The sequence below is a fragment of the Ctenopharyngodon idella genome, chromosome 13 (genome assembly GCF_019924925.1).
Source record: "Ctenopharyngodon idella isolate HZGC_01 chromosome 13, HZGC01, whole genome shotgun sequence".
Lineage (NCBI taxonomy): Eukaryota > Metazoa > Chordata > Actinopteri > Cypriniformes > Xenocyprididae > Ctenopharyngodon > Ctenopharyngodon idella.
The window spans coordinates 5592869-5619752 of record NC_067232.1 but is presented as its reverse complement, the minus strand read 5'-3'; the positions used below and the strand labels follow the sequence as shown (position 1 = coordinate 5619752).

General features: G+C 39.9%; 2 protein-coding genes and 1 long non-coding RNA gene across 8 annotated transcripts in view; 1 reads left to right on the top strand and 2 right to left on the bottom strand.

Moving 5' to 3' along the window:
* Window positions 1–26884, bottom strand: part of akt3a (v-akt murine thymoma viral oncogene homolog 3a) — a 99363-nt gene that overhangs the window by 35361 nt on the left and 37118 nt on the right. The window lies entirely within an intron of this gene.
* The window catches only part of rsrp1 (arginine/serine-rich protein 1), a 209980-nt gene continuing 183253 nt past the window's right edge, over window positions 158–26884 (top strand). The window contains exon 1 of the transcript XR_007933321.1: window positions 158–172. The gene's annotated coding sequence lies outside the window, so the exon portion shown is untranslated. The remainder of the gene's footprint in view (window positions 173–26884) is intronic.
* LOC127525408 (uncharacterized) lies at window positions 3999–12438 on the bottom strand. Its single transcript, XR_007933326.1, has 2 exons — window positions 10172–12438; window positions 3999–5294 (listed from the first exon to the last, which is right to left on the bottom strand). It is a non-coding gene; the product is annotated as an uncharacterized LOC127525408 (long non-coding RNA).

Below are 26884 nucleotides of genomic sequence, written 5' to 3'. Positions count from 1 at the left end.
AACTGTTTAAGATTGATAATAATAATAATAAATGTTATTTGAGAACAGAATCAGCATATTAGAGTGATTTCTGAAGGATCATGTGACACTGAAGACTGGAGTAATGATGCTGAAAATTCAGCTTTGATCACAGGAATAAATTACACTTTAAAATATATTCAAATAGAAAACAGTTACTTTAAATTGTAATAAAATTACACAATATTACTGTTTTTACTGTATTTTTGATCAAATAAATGCAGCCTTGGTGAGCATAAGAGACTTCTTTCAAAAACATAAAAAAAAAATATCTTAACGACCCCAACATTTTAAACAGTATTATGTAGGAATATACACCAAATCACAATGTCAAAGATAATGGTATTGTCAGTGTCAGTACTGAGATGAATCCCATGTACCTGCCCTTCACCTCTGATTGTATTTCCTGCATAAAACACAGCAAATTAATGAGATTATTGGAGGAACTGGCAGCAACTTTGATCGGTTAATCAAATATCAGCAATTGAGCCCAATCAGGCCATCCGCTTTGCAATCTAATTTGCCTGTTGTTCACGTTAAATGGGCTGCAGCATTTGCTGGGTAATGTGCAGTCCTGCAGTCATGCTCAGCGGCCGCAGTCGCACCCGAAAGGTCAACTGAATTTAAAATAATGGGTGACACAAGCGTACCTTTGCATGTCATAAAGCAAATACACATATGAAAAAGTTCATCATAGCACATTAAGACTTATAATTGAACTTAATGTGCATTTCATGCCAATTAGACACAGTTCATAATGCGAGTGAAGGTAAGCGTAGCGGGTCACGTGAAACAGAGGTTTGCTGTGAAAAGCCTGACCCATGAATCATTTAGAATAAGAGACGAGCGCAACAATGAAGAACTTCCCAACTGTTGCCGTAGCAGCCAGAGGTCAGGGAACGATCTTTAGTGAAAGGCGTGTCCCCCAGGAGCAGGCTGGTTTATTTTACACTGTGCCATTGTGAGGGGCCGCACTGACAATACGTCTGTCCGCGTGTGTGTGCGCGCTATAGATTACAGGACTCTCCAGTGAGAGTAACACTGCTCTCTGTCAACCCTTTGAAGCCGAGACAAGATCAAAGGCATGAGGAGCTTTCTTGTCCATTTTACTAGTCCCATTTTAATGGTCGATTCCATTCATGAAGCGGCCCACGCCGAATATCAACAAGTTTCCTAAACCCACACAAACGGCCTGATGGGACTGTCATCATAGCCATAATTAATTCATAGAGTCAGGACGGTCTCGCAGGGTGACTTACACATGTTACCGTAGCCTCTGGAGCATGCATAATACATACAGGCTCCAAACATCTGAAACTCGGGGAGCATTTGAAATGTAGTTCGTATTCAAAACACACAGTCAACATTGTGAGCATCATAAATCAAAACTGTCAGCTTTGTCAACTACAACAAGGCTGATAATAAAGTCTGGGTTAAATATAAGTTAATCTCTATCGACTGTGGCATGCTGTCAGTTACTACAGAAAATAAGAGTTTCTCAGTAAAGAAATCAACAAAAATGGGTTGACAGTTATGCCGTAGAAGTCTAAGCGGCAACAAACAACAACTGCCCTGAAGATTTTAAAATAAAATAAAATAAAATAAAATAAAATAAAATAAAATACATATTCTGAGAGAAAGTGATTTCCAGCATTGCATTAATGATATCTACCGTTCAAAAGTTTGGGGTCAGTTAGATTTTTTCATATATATTTTTGAAAGAAGTCTTATTCTCACCAAGACTGCATTTATTTAATAAAAAAAAAAAAAACAGTAATAACCGTAATATTTTGAAATATTATTAGAGTTTAAAATGACTAAAATAACTTTAAAATATTTAAAATATTTTCTATTTTAATATATTTTAAAAAGCTATTTATTCCTGTGATGCAAAGCTGAATTTTCAGCATCATTACTCCAGTCTTCAGTGTCACATGATCCTTCAGGAAATCATTCTAATATGCTGATCTCATCCCAACAGTTGTGCTGCTTTATATATTTTGTGGAAACCATTTTTTGTTTCAAGACTCAGTGATGAATAGAAAGTTCAAAAGAACAGCATGTATATGAAAATAAATCTTTTGTAATATTATTTAATGCATATATGCCAAAAAAAATGACTGACCCCAAACTTTGAAAGATGGTGTATATTTAAAGAAAATGGAGGTGACTTCATTAGAAGTGTCTCAGTCAAAGTGAGACAAAGGGCAGGGGCCACACACAAGCAGACAGGAACAACAGCTCAGGTCTTAGAAGGCTGCAGCAGCGAGTCGCACCATCAGGACAGTGGTGAACAGGTGCAAAGGCTCTGAGCGTGCGCTCCCCAGTCCCAGCCTCTGAATGGCCATTACAGGCGAGTGGCGGGGTTGCTCCTATTATTTATTCAGCAGCGCATCCACCAGAGCAGGCCACTGTGCTGAGAGACAGCTGGCAATGGGGGGACAATACAAGAACCCCTCGGCCCTATTGTCTGACCAGCCCCTGTCTCAGCCTCTGCTCCCACACGTACAAACACACACATCTTTGTGAAGCATCCCCGAGCCTCTATTCTTCCAGAAACCAACATCACCTCCCATCTCCCCCAGAGACACACACCACAGCTGAAGTAAACAACTATAGCCATGTAATTCTGCCTGTACTCGGCCATCCCACCCTTACAGCCCCCCCCCCCCCCCCTCCCCCCCAACCCACCAGACATTAGCACACACACAACGCCAAACACATCCCAACACTTCAGATTAAGACAAACACAGCCACCAGCTTTCATTTAGAACACACCCATTGAGACGCTCAATGGAGGCTGGACAGATATGACACTTGAGTTCACAAACTGCTGTTTCACTCTGAGCTGCTGTTCTTGATGTGTTTGACTTTCCTTCAGCTGTAAGTGCTGAATGGAAGCCTGTTAATAAAGTACTTCATAGTACTGGCAACTATAGACAGACGAATCATCGACTCATATTTGATAATTTGGAGATTATAAGTGATAACTGTCCCCACTTGGGCAATAAGAAAAGAAGCAATCAAACAATAACAAACAAACAATGAATAAATGTTTTTAGCTTGTGTTTTTTTTTTTTTTTCCAAAGAAAATAACATTTAATGACTTAAATGTTTAACAATCAGGTAAAAAATATTTTCCTTAATCTTCAATACATGTCATTATATTAAGGTAATATTTTTAAACTATATATTTTTTATATAAATTCTAATAATAATAATAATAATAATATAATATTTCATAAATGTCATGAAGTTTTTGGGGAGTTGCACCAAATGACATTTTACAACATGAACTAATCTTACTTTTTCAAAAAAGTCAAATTATCTGATATTTTCTGAGATTTATTGTCCTTGACACACAGTAACAACTCATAAGGTCTGCAGAGGTCCTCTGTATGATATCACTTCCCGTTTTATGTTGTTGTTTTTGGTTACACTTCATTTTAAGGTGATGTAGTTACATTGTACTCACTCAAATAAGTACTGAATAATATTAACTAACTGTATACTGTACTTACTAAAGAGTTACGGTTAGGGTTTGATTTTGGGTTAGTCACTTGTAATCATGCATAATTTACTGTTATTACTATAGTAAGTACATGTAGTAACATGTAACTATGCCACCTTAAAATAAAGTGTTGCCTTGTTTCTGCTTGTTGGTTCCATCACATGACTTTGTTAGACATTTTAAAATAAACTCTTGAGACAAGTCAAATCAACTCTTATGAAAAGCATTTCATTTACATATATTGAACAGGGTAAAAACATTCAATATTGCTTTTATTGGTCTCTAAAATGTCACTGAAATGGTAATATGAAATGCAATGATCTGTACAATTGTAGCTGCAAAAAATCATTTTGGCGTAGACTGCAGCATCAATGCTTTTCACTTAATTGCAGCTGGCAAAGCTGGTCGACTAGAGTCGGGAAAATCAGCAGAACTGAATAATGTGCTCTATGCCGTCAAAACAATCCTGTTTTAGCACACAAACAATTAGGAATAATGCTACAAATAATAAAAAAATAAATAAAAAAAAAACATGTTCAACCATTCAGCTGACTGGCATAAAATGAAAATGGAAAGTTACAGATGCTTTTTTTAAGTTCCTTCTGTCTGCTTTAGTGGGTATTAAGAAGGAAAGTGAATGTGCAGACAAACTCAATAAAGAAAAAAAAAAAGCCTGAGTCATCAATTATGACTACTGTGATCAATCTTAAGGCTGCTGATAAATAAGTTATTAAAATCCTGGAGCTGCTGGCGTGTCTTCGTCTGACCTTTATAAGCACATTGGTGTAAGGAAGAACACTCAAACGTGAGGCCCCTCGCCTAAGCCTAAACTCGCGTTCTGAAAAAAAAAGAAAAAAAGTGCGTATGCGCATCTGTGTTGGTCTGAAATGACTGCTGTAGGTGACACAAGGGATGTGGGGTAAGCTGTGCAACTTCTGATGCATTATAGGCAAAGAGAAACAAGATTGGAGTAAAACTATTGCTCATAATTATATTTAAGAATATCTGCTATCAACTGAAATTCGACAAATCTATAACAAACTGCCACGGAAATATGACTTCTTAAAAAAAAAATGGTCCAGTGACTTGCCCAAAATAGAGGTACTGTTAGATGTGTAGAACCATTGAGAAATATGTGAATCATCCACATTTCAAATAAAATATGAAAATAGATAAGAAAATTAAAAATTACAATTTACTAATGCACTATCCCACGGCAAAACTTTTTGTTGCACATTATTCGCATTTTATAAACCAGTCAGGAAAAGTTTAATATATGACATATGAATGCTGTACAACAATTTTTAACATGTTATAATAGTAATATTTAGAGTAATATTATAATCATTCACTATTAATAATTATAGTAATCTGCAATTGTCAGCATCCTACCTCCTGTAGTTTGTCTCCATGCCTCTAGAGGTCCCCTGTGTTCCCCTCTGCCTTAGTTTTTCCACATGGATCCTTGTTAGCATTATCCAGGTCACCTGTGCCTTGTTTCTCCTAGGGTATTTTAGTTGTGTTTTTTCCCCTTGTTCCTCACTTGGTTTTTGAGTCTTGGCCGCGTGCTTCCTGCTTTGTCTCTCCAAGTCTTTCCAAGCTATCTCAAGTAAGGTGTTTTGAGTTATTTGGTTATTAATGTTCTCTAGTTTTGTTTTCTCCCCTCGTGGAGTTTTTATTTTCCCATGTGGTTTTTTCCATTATCTCTTATGTTATTAATACCTCTGTCTGAGAAGAACTTTTGTTGGATTTTTGCTTGAAAATACTTTTTTTTTTTTATTAAATCTACATTGCCTGGAGTTCTGCCTTGAGTGTTTCGTTTGGGTCCAACATCACAGTCTCTGTGGCCTTGTGGCAGATATCTCAACCACCACACCAGAGACCCGAGTTCTAGCCCGGCTTGTGACAGAAAAACCAAGTCACTCATGGACCCAGAGACACTCGGTTCCAAGGATCTGTTGGCGGTGATTGCTCAACACGAGGCATCTTTTCAGCGCCATGAAGCCGTTCTCAGCCGACAAGAAGAGCTAATGGCCAAACACTCTCAACTCCTGGCCGATGTGATGAGTTCCATCCGCCAGCTCTTTGAACGCCTCCCTGGTTCTTCACCTTCCTCTGTATCACCTCAGAGTGGCGACAGGCCTTCTCCCGTGGTGGAGCCCCGACTGCCACCTCCAAAACCCTTCACTGGAGATCCCAGTTCCTGCCAGGGTTTCCTCACCCAGTGCTCCCTCACCTTCGAGCTCCAACCCTCAAGTTTTCCCACAGACCGCTCCAAGATTGCTTACATTATTACCCTTCTCTCTGACAAGGCGCTCTCTTGGGCCTCCGCAGTGTGGCAATCTCAGGGTGCCTGTTGTGAGTCCTACGCGGCATTTGTGGAAGAGTTCAAGCGAGTGTTTGATCATCCTGTCAGTGGTCGGGAGTCTTCCAAGCGCCTACTCACTCTCCGTCAGGGTTCCCGTAGCACAGCAGATTTTGCCATTGAGTTTCGGACCATAGCGGCAAAGAGCGGATGGAACGATGAGGCACTGAGGGTCTGCTTTCAGGGAGGGTTGTCTGAGCCCCTTCAAGATGAGTTAGCCACTCGAGAACCAGCTGAGGATCTCGAGTCCCTCATAGCAATGGCCATCCGCCTAGACAATCGCCTGAGAGAGCGGAGGGCGGCTCGCCGCAAGGAGTCTCAGTCCCAAGTTCCTCTGAGCAGGTCTGTTTCTCCAGTTTGTATTCCTTCGTCCAGAGGTTCCCCAGCTCCTGAACAGCTCCATGATTCCCCGGAGGACATGCAGTTGGGCCGTTCCAGGCTTTCTCCCAACGAGAGGGAACGTCGCATGAGGGAGCGTCGTTGCCTTTACTGCGGTGCTTCCGGCCACTTCCGCTCCACTTGCCCCGAGCTTTCGGGAAACGCCTGTCCCCGCCCAGCAACAGGAGGGCTGTGATGGGGAAGATTAGAGCTCCTCCTGCTAACGCCGTCCTAGCTGTTCCAGCTACCTTGGCCTGGGAGGGCCACCAGCATCTGGTCCAGGCTATGATTGATTCTGGTGCCGCAGGCAACTTCCTGGATCTAACCTTGGCTAAGGAACTTAAGATCCCTACCCAACTTCTTCCTCACCCCCAGGCAGTTACCGCTTTGGATGGCAGACCTCTGGAACCGGGCAAAGTAACAGAGGCCACTCAGTCCCTGCAACTTACTGTCTGTCAACACCAGCAGGAGGAGACCTTCTATCTTATTGACTCCCCCGAGTACCCTATTATCCTGGGTCATCCTTGGCTGCGAAGACATAATCCCCATATCGACTGGCTCACTAGCACCATTCTAAGCTGGGGTTCCACTTGCCAACTCACCTGCCTGCGTCAGAGTCCCCCAGCTCCTAGTTCTGAGTTTCAAGAGTCTGTCGACCTGTCCCGAGTCCCTAGTGTTTATCATCAGTTCAAGGCAGTGTTCAGCAAGTCCCGGGCTACCTCCTTACCACCTCACCGCACTTACGACTGTGCTATTGATCTGCTCCCTGGCTCCTGCCCTCCCAGGGGTCGGATCTTCTCCTTATCTCCCCCCGAGCGCTCGGCTATGGATACCTACATTAAGGAGTCTGTGGCAGCTGGCATCATCCGTGCCTCTACTTCCCCGGCTGGGGCGGGTTTCTTCTTTGTTGAGAAGAAAGACGGGGGTCTTAGGCCTTGTATTGATTACCGGGGCCTCAACAAGATCACGGTTAGGAATCGATACCCCCTACCTCTCATGGCCACGGCTTTTGAGCTGCTTCAAGGGGCTTCCATTTTTACTAAACTGGATCTCCGCAATGCTTACCATCTTGTGCGTATCCGGCAGGGGGACGAATGGAAGACTGCCTTCAACACCCCCACGGGCCACTATGAGTATCTCGTGATGCCGTTCGGGCTCACCAATGCCCCCGCAGTGTTCCAAGCACTGATTAATGACGTTCTCCGGGACCTGCTTAATCAATTCGTCTTTGTATACCTGGACGATATCCTCATTTTCTCAAGGTCACTGGAGGAGCATGAGGGGCATGTTAGCAGGGTTCTCCAGAGACTCCTTGACAATCATCTCTACGTAAAGCCCGAGAAGTGTGATTTTCATGTTACCCAGGCTCAGTTTCTCGGGTTCATCGTCACTCCTGGCCACCTGGAGATGGACCCTAAGAAGGTTGAGGCAGTTCACAACTGGCCCATACCTGCCACAGTCAAGGAGGTTCAACGTTTCATTGGCTTTGCGAACTTCTATAGGAGGTTCATTAAGAATTTCAGCTCTGTGGTGGCCCCCTTGACGGCGCTTACCAAGGGAGGAGGAGCCAAGATTCACTGGGGTCCAGAGGCAGCAGGGGCTTTCGAGGATCTCAAGCGCCGCTTCACTTCCGCTCCCATTCTTGTGATCCCTGACCCAGAAAAACCTTTCGTGGTGGAGGTGGACGCCTCAGAGGTGGGGGTAGGGGCCATCCTATCTCAGAGGGGTGAGGATGGAAAGTTACACCCTTGCGCCTTCATGTCCCGCCGCCTGTCGGATGCTGAGCGCAACTACCACGTGGGGGATCGTGAATTGCTCGCGGTAAAACTTGCCTTGGAGGAGTGGCGCCACTGGCTCGAGGGGGCTCAGCACCCTTTCCAGGTTCTTACAGACCACAAGAACCTAGAATATCTCCAGCAGGCTAAGCGGTTAAACACTCGGCAAGCTCGATGGTCTCTGTTTTTTTAATCGATTCCAGTTTCTCCTATCTTACAGACCCGGCACCAAGAACGTCAAGCCGGATGCCTTGTCTCGAGCCTACTCTCCCGAGACACAAGAGAAGCCTTTGACATCGATTATTCCGAGGTCTAGGATTGTCGCGCCCCTTCAGTGGGAACTGGAAAGGGTGGTGCGAGAGGCCCTTGCCCGTGAGCCCGATCCAGGAGGTGGTCCCGCTGGACGCCTGTTCGTTCCTCTATCTGCCCGGGCCCAGGTCTTGCAGTGGGGTCATGAGTCTCCCTTGACTTGCCATCCAGGAACTGCTCGCACACTTGACTTCCTCCAGCGGCGGTTTTGGTGGCCGTCCATCAAAAATGACGTTAAGGTCTATGTGGAGGCCTGCCCCGTGTGCAATCAAGGAAAGTCTACACGTCAGCGTCCTCAAGGACTGCTCCGTCCCTTACCTGTCCCCCGCAGGCCATGGTCGCACCTTTCTCTGGACTTTGTTACGGGACTCCCACCATCCCAGGGCAACACAGTCATCCTGGTGGTTGTAGACCGGTTCTCTAAAGCTGCCCGGTTCATTCCCCTGCCCAAGCTGCCTACGGCCAAGGAGACTGCAGAGCTCCTCATGAACCATGTCTTCCGGATATTCGGTATTCCCCTGGACATTGTCTCCGACCGAGGTCCCCAGTTCTCGTCCCGGTTCTGGGGAGCCTTCTGCAGGCTTATTGGGGCCACTGCCAGCCTATCATCTGGGTTCCATCCAGAGTCTAATGGCCAGACGGAACGGATTAATCAGGATCTGGAGACCACTCTGCGGTGTATGGCGGCCAGTAATCCCACGTCTTGGGCCACCTATATCATTTGGGCTGAATATGCCCACAACACCCTCCAGTCCTCGGCCACTGGACTATCCCCCTTTGAATGCCAGTTTGGATATACCCCTCCATTATTCCCCGAGGAACAGGCGCAAGTTGGTGTTCCCTCAGCCCAGCGCTTTGTCCAACGCTGTCGGCTAACGTGGAGGAAGGCTAGGCATACCCTCCTTCGGACCTCCCAGAGATACCAAAGTCAGGCTAATCGCCGCCGCCGGACAGCCCCTAATTTCCGAGCCGGTCAAAGAGTTTGGCTAGCTACGAAGAACCTGCCCCTCCGGGTCGAGTCCAAGAAACTTTCCCAGAAATACATTGGCCCTTTTCGCATAGCAAGGAAAGTTAACCCTGTTTCTTATCGTTTATTTCTCCCTCGTTCCCTTAGAATTAACCCCACGTTTCATGTCTCATTACTAAAACCTGTCTTGTCTTCTCCCTTTGCCCCCCCACACAGACCCCCTCCACCTCCCAGGATCATCAACGGCCAGCCAGCCTACACGGTACACCGGATACTGGACTCCCGGAGGGTCCAGAACTTACTTCAGTATCTGGTGGACTGGGAGGGCTACGGGCCGGAGGAGCGCTCCTGGGTTCCAGCCAAAGACATCCTGGACCCAAGTTTGATCCGAGAATTTCGCACCCGGAGGCCGGGGTGTTCTGGAAGGAACGTCAGGAGCCGTTCCTAGAGGAGGGGGTCCTGTCAGCATCCTACCTCCTGTAGTTTGTCTCCATGCCTCTAGAGGTCCCCTGTGTTCCCCTCTGCCTTAGTTTTTCCACATGGATCCTTGTTAGCATTATCCAGGTCACCTGTGCCTTGTTTCTCCTAGGGTATTTTAGTTGTGTTTTTTCCCCTTGTTCCTCACTTGGTTTTTGAGTCTTGGCCGCGTGCTTCCTGCTTTGTCTCTCCAAGTCTTTCCAAGCTATCTCAAGTAAGGTGTTTTGAGTTATTTGGTTATTAATGTTCTCTAGTTTTGTTTTCTCCCCTCGTGGAGTTTTTATTTTCCCATGTGGTTTTTTCCATTATCTCTTATGTTATTAATACCTCTGTCTGAGAAGAACTTTTGTTGGATTTTTGCTTGAAAATACTTTTTTTTTTTTATTAAATCTACATTGCCTGGAGTTCTGCCTTGAGTGTTTCGTTTGGGTCCAACATCACAGTCTCTGTGGCCTTGTGGCAGATATCTCAACCACCACACCAGAGACCCGAGTTCTAGCCCGGCTTGTGACAGCAATAGTATTTTCTTCCATTTAGAAGCAGAACGTTTAGTTGAGCCACTGGCACAACTTACCCCGAGGAATCTAATACACCCAACAGCTAACATTTTGGGGGAAATGCTTCATTTAAAAATCCATGGGTAGTCTTTAACACAAAGCACAGTAAAGCAATATTACAAAAAAAGAAAACAAAAAATTAATTAAAATTACTTTACATTTATTTTAAAAATCCATGTGTAGTCTTTAGCCAGAATAAATAATAAAATAGTTCTATAAAATAAATACGAATCAAAACACGAAACTAATATAAAACAAATAAACATTTAATTAATTATTTTCATTTGACTAGCCATGTAGGAAATGTACTTATAAAAAAAAAAATGTTTCTTAAGTGCATCTCTCTATTACAGATATATGATGGGCTTTTCCAAGTAATAATATGACAAAAATTATGCAGAATTAAAGGTGTGACACAGCTTACCCCATTCTTGCTTACTACAGAGGTGGCCAACACCACCATTGTTTCAACAAAAAACAGTTTCAGTGGGTTTTTCAAAAGAACCTTCTGATGTAAATGACTGTCATAATCAAAACATCTATACAATAAACAGCATCTATATAATTATCAAATACGGTGAGATGATGTGTATGGTGCAAACACGACTTTAGTATCTCACACACACCAAATCTCCTCCCACACTAGTCATGCAAACAGCAGCTCGAAATCGAGTCTAGAGTTCCAGTCATTATGCCGTGCGACATCTGCATGTTTATGCGTCTCTCTCTTTCTCATTCACTCCTTCCCTCCCACCTCGTCTCTCCGCGACGCAGACTACTCAATACCCAGCTACGTGGAGCGCACCAATACACGCACTTTTCTTGATGGCAGATGGCAAGTCAACAATCAGTTCCAACAGCAGCGGTGGCTCATCACCCAATCAGAAGCGTCCCCAAGAATCACACACACACACATAAAGCCCCCGTTTCACCCCTCATAACACCATCTCACCACAGACACAATAATAACTCTTTGTTTGTTTCCCACAATACAGCTGCGCAAGAGGCCCTCAGATGAAACACATGTGCCCTAAACGTCCTCTCACACACACACACACACACCTTCTGTCAGCTCTGGTGTGTGTTGCGGAGGCCGGGATCGTTGCACGGCTGGGCAGAGACTCTCAGAGAGGGTCTGGGCGTGAAAGAGAGGCCATTAATGAGTGTGAAAGAAAGAGACGTACCCACAATGCTTAAAAGTCCTTGTGGGAGACTGTGTTAATGTAGGTGAGGGCATCAGTTGGAGGGGATCAGGTGAGTCTGTAACAACTTTGTGAGCAAATTTAAATGTGAGTCCCTAGTTTTTTACAGTGTCACACTCCCTGTTCCTCTTCTTGTCTGAGCGCAGGAGTGCGCAGGAGCGGAGCGTTCCCAGCATGCAGTGCAGGGGGCGTGCCGAGACATTGATGGATGTGGCAGGAGGGTGAAGAGCAGAGGTGTTTGACCCCAGGCCGAGTTCACCAAAACACAGCTGCATTGCACAGAGTCCACCCCGCTGCAGGACGGGCCTCGTCTCAAATGACCTGCTGTTCCCTGCTGAACGGACCGCAACCTGCATCAGGATGCTGATGATAAAGCATCTAGAGGATCCATCTAAAGGATTTAGTGGGAAGTCACACAAGACTCTGAAATGACACTCGCTGATTCAAAAGCTCCTTGTGCTCATAATCCAATCATCATATTGTGATATTTACAGTACATGTTATTAATGACACTGATTATATGGTCTTCTTTAGTATGTATCATTAATTCTGTTTTTGTTCTTTCAGGGGAATAGCCAACAATCTGATTTAAAGATTTTTCCTTCTTTTAAAATCCTCTTTGTGAAAATAATCTGATGTAATCTGGATGTTTTGTGGTCTGTATGGGGAGGGGGTGTTTAGGGGTTTTGCTCACATATGTGGTAGAGGTCACTAGCAAGGCTAATGGTTTAAAAAAAAAAATCCTATCAAAGTCCTATTTCAGAATTATTCCCCCATCCGAGTATACATTAATTCCTTTATTTTCCAATGTATACCAAACATAGCACAAAGTACAATTTACTGCTGAGACTGAATTCACCATTCATGTTATATAATATAATAATAAAACATGATATAATATATAAAAATATAGTAAACAAATTACGAAATACAAATATTAAGTAAATAATATTTCATGTTAGTCACAATAACTATAACATCATTTATAGTGAACAAAATGATAATAATAATATAAAAACTGCAAAAAATGACAACTACTATGAATATTACACATTAGTACTGTAAATAATAACAGATTTTTTCATAGTGAAAAATAATCAATAATTACATAGTATATGAGTAAGCAATAAGGTACGAGAGGCTGTGCTGTATCGTGAATAAATCACGGCTGAAGGGTGTTCTAAGGCACGACGCGAAACAGAATATTAAATAGCCAATATTATGTATATATTAAATATTAATTATTAAATATTAAAGCCAAAAATATGTATCAATGCAACTTTCTTGAAGTAAACTTTCACCAAAAGCCTTCCTTTTGCCGGAAAAAATAGTCCCTGACTGTGAACAGCAACAGAAGTTACATTATTACGCCATTAGATGGCGGCAAAGACTGTGTTTATGAGTGTAGTGAAGACTTTTACATTGAAAAAACTGAATTGTTGTGAACAAGGAACAAGATGCAACTGACAATTGCTTTGACTAGCGCTGTCAGTCATGGGAAAACCCCATAACTGTTAAAAGGACAAGATAATACATCGGACATTTAAACAGATTTTTTATTATGAACATAGGACTGACCTGAAGGAAAATGCTAAATCTGAATGCAGGTAATAAACTCACTCAATCAATCTCTTTCTCACAAAACTCTTCTACATAATACAGTAAACATCAATGAACTATATCAATTGAGAACAAACAGTTTACATTCCTAAGAGTGGGTGCTAAGGGTGTTGTGTAGTGATACACAGAACCGTTGGGTGAAGCGGTCATAGCCGTGTTTTATCGTGAATAAATCACAGCTATTGACCAATCAGAATCAAGGACAGATGATAAATGGGATAAACAAGGATAAATGATAGTAAAAAAAATAGTAAAAAAAAAAATTATAATAGTAAACAAAAAATAACCATGAATAAGAATAAATAAATAAAATGAAATAAATAAAATTAAATATAATTTTGAGAAATTTTCTGCGGGTTAAGTGTGGCATTTATTTAGTGTTAAAATACTTTTTACTGTCCCTGTTTAAAGTTTGAGCAATCGTTTTTGCCCATTATCATTTTTGCCCGTCATTTTTCCCATATTTGACCAGCTGCAGGTCTTGTGTGAGATTAATATTTTAAAAATTTCAAAAAAAAAAAAAAAAACATGGTTCCATTTCCATCTAACCTTAAGATCTGTAATAGCACAGTATACCCAAAAGCTGCAGGCAGACTCTCAGGAGCTTCCAGAATGAGTTAGTGCCAGCGCAGCTTATCTGCTAATTTATGGTTGCGTGTTTATCATTCACACTCTCAGGGAACAGACTAGTCATTGGACGAGGGAACGTCAGCCTCCACCTCACTCGTGCAGCGGACGACCCCCCCTCCTCCTTCCATTAGGAACAGCAGTAATGAGAGGGATGAGAGCCGCTAATTTGAAAACTTGGACATGGCCAGAAGACCATATGGCAAGCATTTATCCCTCCTGAAAGCCATGCTAACCGTCATTTACATGGTTAGGGAGGAATCTACTATTCCTCTTTCCCATCTCTACTTATAACTAGGAGCCAAACTAATAACTGCTTAATTGGCAAGTGATGCAAGGAAATAATTGTTATGGGACTTCTGTATTCCTTATTTCACCACTCCTTATAACACCAGCTCTCCCTTAAAAGGGTGCATCAGATGATAAAACCTGAACCTGTCTACTACATTGCTACACTGTGCCACATTTAAAGTGATGGTTTACAATGATAAAACCATTGTGTGTGTGTGTGTGTGTGTGTGTGTGTGTTTTAGATATAATAATCAACACTCAAAAACAGTTGTATACAAAAATTTAAATAGTGCATAAACTTTTTAATATTTACATCTATTTTAATTCATTGTTGAAATACTGTACAAACATTTTATGGTGACAGTCATAAAAACTTGTTTTTATGGAAGTTTTGTTTTTCCAAACACAATAAATGAGTCCACAAAGAGGGTTAAGTAAAAATATAACGAATATGTAATGTAGTGTATACGTTTAGTAAAATGCTCCTCTAGTCATTTTTCCAAGTGATCCAAATATTCAAGACTGAAAATAATGATAACTTGCAGTTCAGTGAGTCAGATGTTGATTCAGTAATCGTTCTGACTGACTCAGTAAGTTCATTCAGTGAAGGATGTGTCAGGCTGATTTGAATCAGTAACTCGTTCAAACAATTCACTGAAATAAAAAAATTAAAAAGAATCATTAAAAGAACCAGATCAAAAGAGTAATTTTATGTGAATCAAACTACACTGGTCACGCTGTAGTTTTCTCTTTTTGCATGTAGCTCATGAAAAAAAAACTCAACAAAGACATATTCATGCCATTATCATTTAATCTCACCACATTCTTACTGCATCAATGCCCAAAAAAAAAAAGGTTTACTATGGTACTATAGTAATGTCACAATCATGTTCTAAAATGTGAAATAAATTAAACTAAAAGAAGCCAAACTGTATGCATGGTCAGATGTATGGGGGAACTGTGGGCCGCTGTGTAATACTGCACATAATGTATATGGAGAGCAAAGCTTCTTATGCAAAGCATTTACAGTAAAGTTAGTAGCTACAATATATACAACACACAGCACTCAATTTGTCCAGCCTACAAGCTTCTCTGAGTGCAAACACACAAGTCAAATCTAAAGGTTTCTGACTCTGCTCATCTGCTTGTAAAACTGAACTGTGCAATTTGGATCACAAATCATTTCTAATTGGGCTTCAGTAAAAGGTGATTGAATTCCTCTCATACAAGAGTCATTTGCTGCCTCACTAAGCCACCCAAGCAAGTGAATGAGTAAAGCAGAGCATTTTTTTTTTTTAAACACAAGACAATCAATTTGGACATAATATATATTATGTTGTAATGTACAATATTAGAGTTAGTAAATGCAGCAAAAGTCTAGGAAGAAGGTTTATGGACATGGCCATTGGAAAAGCCTCCGGCAAACCAACTCCGTCACTGAAAAGAGCGCAGTCACCGAGACCCACCAAAGAGACACTTCACAGCAGAAACGAAATGCTCCCTCAAGAGCATCTATTGTAGAAAAGGAAGAGAAATAAAAAGGCAGCGAGTGAGGGCTGGGTCAGGTAATGAATGTTACTATGTGAGAGTGTCACAGTGACCATCACTACTGTATTGTGCTGATCAGCGTGTCCTTACAGGAAAAGAAAGGTATTTGGTGAGTAATAGGAAGTACAGAAAGTAGAGGAAGAAAGCTAAATGGGACACCCTCAAACTCATACTCATTTCCCCTATTTTTACATTCAGATGACCTTTGCAGTAATCTAATGCTTACTTAAAGTTTGTTTAAAAACACTAATAATAAAATAAAACTGTTAAAAGTAATCTTTATTGAACTGAAAATTTAATTCTCATTTTCAGACAATAAAGACGCTGACACATTTATTGTTGTTCAACAAACAGTTTCATGTAAAATCCAATCATTTCAATAATAATCCACACAGTTCTTGAATTTCGCGAAAGATTTCCCCATGCAGATTCTGCAATGGGTTCATTTGGTCACACAAATTTGCTGCTTGGTTTGACATTCATTTCTGTGTGGGCTGTGCTTCATACATCACTACACTTTTTACATGGACTTCTTTTTTCAGCAAAATTTTGTCGAAATTTTGCTAATGTGATCTAACCTTAATGCAGTGTTGTCTAAATTCACTTGTAGCATTTAAACTGATTTAAGTTTATATCGTTTTATTTTTAATGTTTTTAGACAAAATAGTTTAGAACTTTTAATATGGAGCATCACAAAGAAGTTGTAGTGCGTAACATCAAAAGTGTCATTTGTCAAATGTCAAGTATAAAGGCTCATGGTCAAAAATTTTATAAGGATAGTTTACCAAAAAAAAAAAACATGACAATTCTGTCATCATTTACCAAACCCGTATGACTTTCTTTCTTCTGCGAAACAAAAGAATGTTAGTAAACAAACAGTTTGGGTGACCATTGATTTTCATTGCATAGACATTTCTCCAAACATTTTTTTATGTTCCAGAGAAGAATGACTGTTAAAAGTCATAGTTTTGGAACAACATGAGGGGTGAATAATGGATGACAGAAATTTTATTTTGGTGGGAACTATCCCTTTAAAGGCTAGAATGCTTTTCTATGCGTGAGGCATAACAGCAAGTGAAAAATGGACACATACCCTCTTTTACCTGGTTACCAGCTACTAAATCCCCTTCCCTTTGGCCTAATTACTTGCACTTTAGGCTAGACCTACACGGACCACTACACCTCAAATCAAATTACTATCAACACCCATGAGTGACAGGGTCAAATTTTGCTATGACAGAATTAAGGTCAGGACCGGGAGTGCTAATCTATCACTAAAGCTCTGCTGTGTTCCACTGAGGGGGCGTATTTTAAATGTAATTACATTTGCACCCACAGCAACGCAACGCAACTGAAATGTCTGGCTCTTGTATTGATGAGAAATTTCCATCATCCTCCATCCCTAAACAAGCTTTGCATCCAACAAAGTGCAGGCGAGCAGCAATAAACTTGAGGTCGACGTGCAGACAGTATAGCACACGCTAAAGTAAAGCCTCTCTGAAGCCCCTGCTTGATACTAATCCGAGCAGCCACCCACACACCTGCCCAGCCGGCAGGATTGGCCGCTGCCCTTTATTCTGCTGCTGAAATTAGCCTGCTCAAACATCCTGGATTACCAACCTCTCTGTGGTCTTTGCAGTGGCCACTTTTTCGAAGGTTAAAAACAGATTCCACTCTCCTAATCTAGCCCACACAAACTGTAGCCTTTTAATCCCAGGATTAGTTTAGCTTTTCCTCTTCAGACGTGCTCTACTCGCAGCTCGCTGAAGACATCAACCTAGTGATGAAAAGGGATGTAAAAGCATGCAAAGTCATGAGGGCAAGTCATCAAAAACAGCTCTGCTGGAAGCAAAACAAGGCACAAAAGTAAAGCAGGGAATCAGTTTGAGAACTATAATATATTCAAAGAATTAATCTGGCTGCCAGCTGAGCTGCATTGTCAGGACAAACAATATGGAATGTTTCCTATCAATGTGGATGTGAACCAGAACTGTCAATCCAAAGATGATTATTATTTACAATATTAAAATTAAAGTTAATAATAATAATAATAATCATAATTAAAAATTACATAGATTAACCATTCAAAAGTTTGGGGTCAATAAGATTTTTCCTGAAAGAAATTGATACTTTTATTTAGCAAGGACAGATTAAATTAATCAAAAAAGTCACAATAAAGACATTTAAAATGTTCATTTCTATTTTAAAGAAATGCTGTTCTTTTAAACTCTCTATTTATAAAAGAATCCTAAAAGAATGCATCATGGTTTCCACAAAAATATTAAGCAGCAAAAGTGTTTTCAACATTGATAAGAAATGTTTCTTGAGCACCAAATCAACATATTAAACGAAACAAAACGAATTATACCTCATGTTTAAACACTATCTACATAAGAGCCAGTGGCAAATTCCCGAAGGACTGGCCGAGATGAAGCTGTTCTCTGCGGGTACATGAGCGCTGAACGGTCACTGATGGCCTGGAGCTCGCATCTCTGAAACAAATTTTCAAATAGGCGCTATGTTTACATATAAATGTAAGCTTATCTGATGTCTAAACAACTATATTCTCGTCTAAAAAACTCTTAAAACTGCATTCCGTTACAAAATAACAGTAGCATCGATAAAAATATGGAGAATTTGTTTGTCCGCCATGACACTCGCTCGATTCAAATGGTGAAACGGCACCCGTGGCGATAGAATATCACATGGTTGGAAAGACCTCTCAGAACCAGCAAGAACTGTTTTATATATATATATACACACACCCATTTGTTTACAAGTGAAATATAATATTCAAGGTTAAAAATTAACTGAAGGGTGAAATTTGATTTAGCTATCAGGAACTGATTGGAGTGTGAAGAGTGAATGTTCCATATGTTCTATACTAGAAACTATTTTTTTTTTTTTTTCAAAATAACATGCACAGGTGAATATATAACTACCTTCAGTGGTCTTGACAAGGCTCACTTATAAAACTGCAGTCTTTATTACTGCAGCCCCTCTGAACCAGCTGCTTCTGTTCTGGTTGTTCTGACCTGATTATGAGGTCATAACTGCACAAGAAACATTGATAATGAATGAAATACTAAACAGTATACAAACCAAAGTTTGATTCAACCAGTCATATACAGAATTTAAAAAACATTGATGGATATTATAATATGCTTATCATCTTTTTAACAGATTTCTGTGTTAAAAATTATCTGTGTTCCCCTGCTTTAGTGACATTCCTCTAGTATAGGATGTTAAAAGTAAAGAAAAAAGTTTTAAAGTGTCTGTTGTCTTTTTCACTTGCTGAAAGCAGAACAAAAATAAAAAGCCAAGAATGCCTGGTGAGACTAAAAGAGCTCTTGCCCCAAAAGTTCTTGTGGTATTAATGTCACATTAAAAAAATAACAAGCGGTACAAAATTTTACAGAGGGATAAAAAATAGAACATGGCACAAAATGTACAACCAAGTCTGTCAAAGTGACGGATAATGATTATTAGTAGAGATGCACCTATATATCGGCCAATAATCTGTATCAGCCGATAAAAGCACATTTTCACACTATCGGCCGATAGCTTAAAAACAGCCGATAGTCAGGGCCGATATATACTGTCAATCAAAAGATGGCAGGAAAATGCGCTGCATTTGGGCTTTGAGTAAAGAAAATGCTAAGAAACCAGTTTGATGCTCAATATTAATAGTAATTATATGAATTAATAACATTCAGAAAGTTAAGACATATTAATTAAAGCTTCAGAATTTAGTTAATGTGTGTTAATATTAATTTGAGTAATGTGTTTGTTTATAACTGGTACCAGTTATTTTGAAACAAGTTTATGAAATGGAGAGAATAAAGTTTTTATTTGCATTTCTTTCAAAATATAATGATTAATTATTAATTATAATAAAAGTAGCCTATCATTAATTTAAAAGAAGTTAGAAAAGGCAGAACCCCCAAACTATCGGTATCGTTATCAGTATTGACAGATATCACTCTGAATAATCGGCTATTGGTATCGGTGGAGAAATTTAGTATCGGTGCATCTCTAATTATTAGTAGCGAAACCTCTGGTACAGATAGAGCTTTAATAGTCTACTAGCTTGTTGATGACCAAAGACGGCAACTGAATAGTGGTGCTCATGTGGGTAACTCTTTTCCACATCGTTACCTGATTCAGTTCGGTAAAAATTGTAATAAAAAGGTGTTCAAATAATCTCATGGGTATATTCATTGTCTTTTTTACATTTACAGTATGGGACGTAGCCAGAGAAAGCGAGGGAGGAGGGAATAGACGACAAAAGCCGAGTCTGCTGCGGTATTTCTGGGGTGAGCCAGCTGACCGTCTCATTCTTTCTGCGAGCGGCCGCGAGACGGATCAGCAGGGAACCTGTGCTAGAATAGTGAAGGGGTGGGAGCCGAGTCCCCTTCGCTTTCCCCCATCTGTGGGCTTTGACAACAACAGTCATCTGGAGACCCCACAACAAACAGGTGTTCCATTTCACACACACACACACACACACACACACACACACACACACACACACACACACACTCCCATAGAGAAAGCTGTTAGGGAGGCCACTCTGTAAGCAGCTGCTGCTATAATTACCAGGAGAGCAGTGGCTGCTGGAGTCTTTGTGTAAAAGTTGTGTTAAAAGATTTCAAGAAAAAGGGGAAGTGAATTATTGATAGACAGCCATGCAGGAGGAAAAGTACATCCACAAAGAGTTGAATGACTTGCTCGTGAAAGGAAAAACAGCAGTCATGGAAATAGAATGAAGCGCCTCATACACAGCACAACTGAATGATATCATAATTAAGAAAAGTTCATTATAATACCTGCACTGATTTTATATCCTGCTAAAACAAATTAGACTCTGAATAATGTGTTGTATTTTGCATGTAATTCATAAACAATGCCACAGATGAGTTTAAATGAGCCTGTATGCTTTATGATTCATGTCCTCAAGCTCTTCCCACAATAATAATTACACTTAGTGGTAACCTATAAAAAATGTCTTGCTGGAAATTTAGGCATGCTATCATCAGTTCTGTAAAAAAGTGTCATTTCCCGATGACTTGTGTTATTATATCATACCTGTCAACCTCTATGCAACTACGTTGTTCAAAACGTAGAACATTTTTTACCTTCTACTATCGCTTCAAAGTAAGTCACAAAGCACAATAGATTCATGATAAAACCATTTAGATTATTTTGAGGGTTAGTTTCCAAATTAAAATTAATTTTAATATTTTAGGGGAGGGGATGGACAGGACAGAAATATTACTAGCAAACCATGAAACTGTATTTTGCATAACTTATTTAAATATTAATTTTGCTCAGAATTAATTGTAATTATTATATATAAATGATAAATAAATGCATTAAATATTAATATATAAAAATATCTAAACATGATATTATTAATAATAATAATAATAATTTAATTATTATTATAATAATGAATTTATGTACCAAAGTCAATTTTACTTACACTTCACATTTGGCACATAAAACAAAAATTTTAGGGTGATGTTCTATCCTGATATCATAATGAAGAAAAGCAGTTTTATATTTAAAGGAACACGCCACTATTTTTGAAAATAGGCTCATTTTCCAACTCCCCTAGAGTTAAACAGTTGAGTTTTACTGTTTTCGAATCCATTTAGCCGATCTCCGGGTCTGGCGGTAGCACTTTTAGCTGCAGCTTAGCATAGATCATTGAATCTGACTGGACCGTTAGCACCTTGCTCAAAAATGACCAAAGAGTTTCGATATTTTTCCTATTTAAAACTTGACTCTTCTGTAGTTACATTGTGTACTAAGACTAAGAATGAAAAGTTGTGATTTTCTAGGCCGATATGGCTAGGAACTATACTCTCATTCTGGCGTAATAATCAAGGAACTTTGCTGCCGTACCATGGGTGCAGCAGGTGCAATGATATTACGCAGCGCCTGAAAATAGTCCCCAGCTAGGTAACTTCCAACAAATCTGCTCTCCTCCTCCCTTCTGCACCAGTCAGTTCAGCCGCACTTTCTTGCCTTTCACGTTCCAAAAGCTCATCTTCAGTGTATTCTGGTTCAAATAAATACGGTTCAGGATCTGCACAAAAGCAAATATCTTCTGAATCGTCTCTCACAAATGTCTCCATAGTTGCAAGGCACGCTCCCCTGTGCAAGCAGGTGGTCATGTTGGTTATGTTGACGGAAGTTAGCCTGTTTTCAGGTGCTGCGTAATATCATTGCGCCTGCTGCACCCATGGTACGGCAGCAAAGTTCCTTGATTATTACGCCGGAATGAGAGTACAGTTCCTAGCCATATCGGCCTAGAAAATCGCAACTTTTCATTTTCCGTCGGTCTTAGTACATGATGTAACTAAAGAAGAGTCAAGTTTTAAATAGGAAAAATATCAAAACTCTTTGGTCATTTTTGAGCGAGATGCTAACGGTCTAATCAGATTCAATGATCTATGCTAAGCTTCAGCTAAAAGTGCTACCTCCAGACCCGGAGATCGCCGAATGGATTCGAAAACGGTAAAACTCAATTGTTTAACTCTAGGGGAGTTGGAAAATGAGCCTATTTTCAAAAATAGTGGCGTGTTCCTTTAAATATTATAGTACAAAATAAATATATTTAACAAACGAAGAAAAAGTATATATTTGTCTGATAAATAAAAGTCATGTGGTGTGAGTGACCAAACAAAAAACTTAGATATTCATGAATTAAGAATTTTGAGGGGGATATTAGATATTTGGAAGTGTATTAAAAAAGAAATAAACAAAATTATATTACTAATAAGTTGTAATGAAAAATTGTAATATTACTTTGATGTACTTGATGTACACTACATAATATTTTTAGAGTCATCAAACACCCTTATTTGTCAACGACCCAGCTACAGATGTGCAAGGCATGAAAATAAAGCCTACTCCAACAGTCCTGCTACAGTACATCCATAAATTTGAGTGAGGGTTTACTTGGGATGGATAGTAACCACGTGCAGAGAAAATCCCTGTAGTCAGAACACTTTCTCATTTTTATGTTAAAACTTGTCATGGCCACCTTGTCCAGGCACTAGCTTTGCAGGAACAGCACCTTCTGTTCCAGTTCTTGTACCCCATCATCTTAATGCTGCTAAACAGGACAGGCAGTTCTATACAGCATGACATGAATCAGCTGTCCTATATACACTGTACTAGTGAATGAGGTCCAGGACTTAAAGGGCCGTTAAACACAACATCACCCATCATAGATCTGAACGTCCTACAGGCCATTTTACATCCCTCAGGACGGGAACAGAGGCATCTGCACGTAAAAGTGTGGTTAATGTCTGTTAAAATGACCAGCGTACCATAGTTGTTATATATCATATCCAAGGGATAAAATGTCATTTTTGCCACACGTAACAATGGCGGGTACATTTACAGGACAGAAATTGTACTAAACAACCATAAAATTGTATTTTACATAGTTTTTATTTAAATATTTAAATTTAAGTAATTATGAATATAAAACAGATATATTATTAATATAAAATAATATATAATTGCATACACAAATATATATAAACATGACATTAATAATAATAATTCTAAAATAATTATCAATAATAATTATTATTATTATAATGCATTTATTAATAAAGTCAGTTTTACTTGCATTTGACATTTGGCGAGCATTTTTGGACCCAGAGAAAGGAGGGATGTATGAAAGAAGAACGAGAACATTTTGCATTGTTCAAAGTGTATAGATTGCAAGTAGGTGATAACCATGACATGATATTTGAACTATATGAACAACTGGCAAGAAATTTCTCCAAGCATCCGACAAGCTTGCACACTTGACTCTCAGTAGTAAAGCGAAACACGGCGTGTCCCACTCAGTCTTTTCAACAGCTTGGACAAAGCAAGGGTGATAAAAGAGGTCTGTTGTTTCACCCCCCTCTACAAAAGCCCGCTTGTCTGTGCACACTTAACCGCCATTAAAATCACATTGACCCCTATGTGTGGACGGAGGCACGCGTGCAGCATCAATGGCTGCCCAAGCAGGCGTGGGCCAGGGCTGAAGCCAGGAAGGGTGTTTACCCACACCACCACTGCCCCTCTCTCACACACTCAATGAAAAGGCCTCACATTCCTCCACATGCTGTCAAACAGACCTTGAAGGATGTTGTAAATCAAGCTGAAAACATTTTCCTGACTAACAATTTTTTTGGATTATTATGTTTGTCACTATTGTACCCATTCTTTCTCTTGATTGAAATGATTAATAAAAACTGAAATTTCTGATTATCTACAGAAATGTCACAATCCTAAAGCCCGGGACACACCAAACCAACGGCAAGTCATTGGGCAATGTTGGGCCGTTTTTGAGCATCGGTTGGCTTAGTTTTTCTGGTGTGTTCCTCACCGTTGGCTCTAGTCGCACGGTGTTGTTTTTTTTTTGGGGCCGATTCAGCAAGTTAAATTGGTGTCGGGCCATCGGTGAGAGAGAGAGACCTCTGATTGGCTGTTCAGCTTAGCAAACAAGTCAGTGCAGAAGAATAAAAGCGAAAGTGATGAAAGCATGCAAAGAAGTCAAGGCAGTACAGACAGAAGACTGTTATAATTTAACGTCATCTTACCTGAGCACTGGATCACAATAACATGAGATGACTGGAATGAAGAAAGTGATCATCGTGATTGATATTCAAAATGGTAAGCACGCGCTGCACTGCTAACGGTTTGTATATCTGCAGTCCTAGTTTCAGTTTCCCTTTTTAAATGACGAAAACAGACTATTGATACCTGCTGAAATAGACAGATATTTACTTACACGCAGGCGCAGAACGCATGTGCTAGTTTACAGTCACCTTTAGTCCTTTTGGTACGTTCGAGCACAGCTTTTTGGCCGAGATGCAGTCGACGAAAGGCGCCAACACAGTTGGCTTCCTTCGCCACTAGTTCTTTGTCGTCGGCTTGGTGTGTCCCAGGCTTAAGGTGTTTTGGGTGGTCTGTATATGGTTAATTATAATATCTGCCATATGGTCATTGCTGTATGGTTAATAAGATGTTCTAAATATTTTTGCTACAGTAGGTGATTGCAAACTGGCCCAAGTCAAATAAAGGTCACCAACAGGTCCATGGTCTCTACGTGTAGCTTAAGTACCCCCTTCAATTTATACCCATGGCATTTTTTTTTAATTCTGTCATCATTTAATCAAGTTGTTACCCTCATTACCTGCAAATTCACTTTATAGCTTAATAAAGCATCCAAGAGTGTCAGCAAAAATAGTCCAAGATTATAAAAAAATGTGTTACAGCCACCATTGCTCTCCTGCATGAGTATTGAATTCACTGGAACCAAATATTCATTAACTTAATTCTTTTTGTTTTCCATAAAGTGCTACAGTTTTGGAATGACATGATGGTAGTAAAAGATAACAGAGAGTGAACTAATCCTTCAATTGAAAAATTTGCAAATCCAATCAATTTAAACAAACAAATGCGTCTTGGAGCAAAAACATATGGGACACATGTTACACATATTTGATGTGAACTCTGAGTACAGGGATTACACATTTGATGTGAATTCTATTTATATTTAAATTAAGCGAGCAATAGTAATAGTGAAGTTTGCCTTATTAAAGACCACTTATTGGAAGACCCACACTGCTGAAGTTATTCTTGCACACTCAAAAAGGGCATCTGTTTCCCTTCTTGGACTGACGGTGGCGCCGTGCATTACTCTTACTGTGCTGGCTATCATGATGACTCAAACTCATTTTACTTGTGGATGTGAGGTCATGCAAAGGTCAACCTCTTTTTATTGATTTTACATACAGGACTGTTATGCCAGCAAATAACTAAATAATAAAGGGTTACTTTCACTTATAATAGAGTATCATGTCATAAAGTTTCCTATCTTATGTTAAATGATTTGGGCTAGATCTTTTTGTACATGCCAGTATGTATACATATAATCCTGAATATTAAGATCCTTAAAGGGATATTTCACGTAGTAATAATAATAATAATAATAATAAAAATAGATCATCATGACTTTCTGCTGTGGAACATAAAAGATGTTGTTTTGAAAAAAAGAAAAAAGAATAAGACAGCAGCTTAATAAAAACAAAGGCTTTCATTGTGTGGGAAAAACATGTGTGTGAGTAAATGATAACCATTTTTTGTTTCTTTGATGCTTAATGGCTGCTGATTTCATAATTGTCTATAGAAGCAAATTACAGTGTCATCATAGGCTTCGAGTTTGAGAGTGAGGTTTGAAGTTGGTGCTCACTCAAGGTCACAAGCGAACAAGAACCTTCTGTTTGAGCAACTTACACACATCAATCCTCACTCTTGTAACACGAGATGCTGATAAGAAGGATCTCTTCACTATCCAAGGAGCCTGTTCAGCCTGCTTTTGGGGGCCATATTGAACTGAGACATAAAAAGTGTGGAGTACCCTATGACCGCAACAATGAAACACTGGTTTATTGTTCTTGATGTTTTTCCTGTTGTCTCCTTCATTATAGTAAGTCATCTAATAGTAGAGTCCCATTGAAATCAGGAAATCGTGATCGAAGTGTATAAAAGAAACATTTGTTTTCTTGAGTTAGACTGACACCACTGACTTCCTCATTTGCATCACAATGAAAAAACCTCTTGTGAACACAAAGACAGTTGTATTTTTATAGGGGTGGGGTTTAATGGTATATTGGAAATGCAAGAAACACCGCTGCTTTTGAACTAACAAACTAACTCTTTGTCTACTCTGCCTCATCCTTATCAATCGCTTCAAGGTAGCAGGGAACAGTCAAGCCCAAAAATGGTTTGAAATTACCAATACAGAATACACCCATTTTTCAAACCGAAACTTTCATGAGCAAGGCCCAAATTAACCACTTCTCATTCAGGTACTTCAGCAGTGAAATGCCCATTTCCTCTTTGATGCTCGCTGCATGTCATTCAGAATAATCAGCATAACCACACTCAGCTACGCAATCATAAAACTGGTCCTGTACACAGAAATCATCAAAACATATTGTATTGTTGCTAGCTGAGTCTGTTTTTTGCTTTATTACACAAATGCATTGTTGTTATATGGCATTACACTCCTTGGCGTAGCTTATGCAACTTTCCATATAGGACAGTTTAGTATAGGTAGAGTCTTTGGAGAATCTTGTCAGCGCAGGTGCGATCTATATTTAGATGCCATTATCATATTTCTGAAAACAGATTTCTTCACCTGAGATAAACTACATGA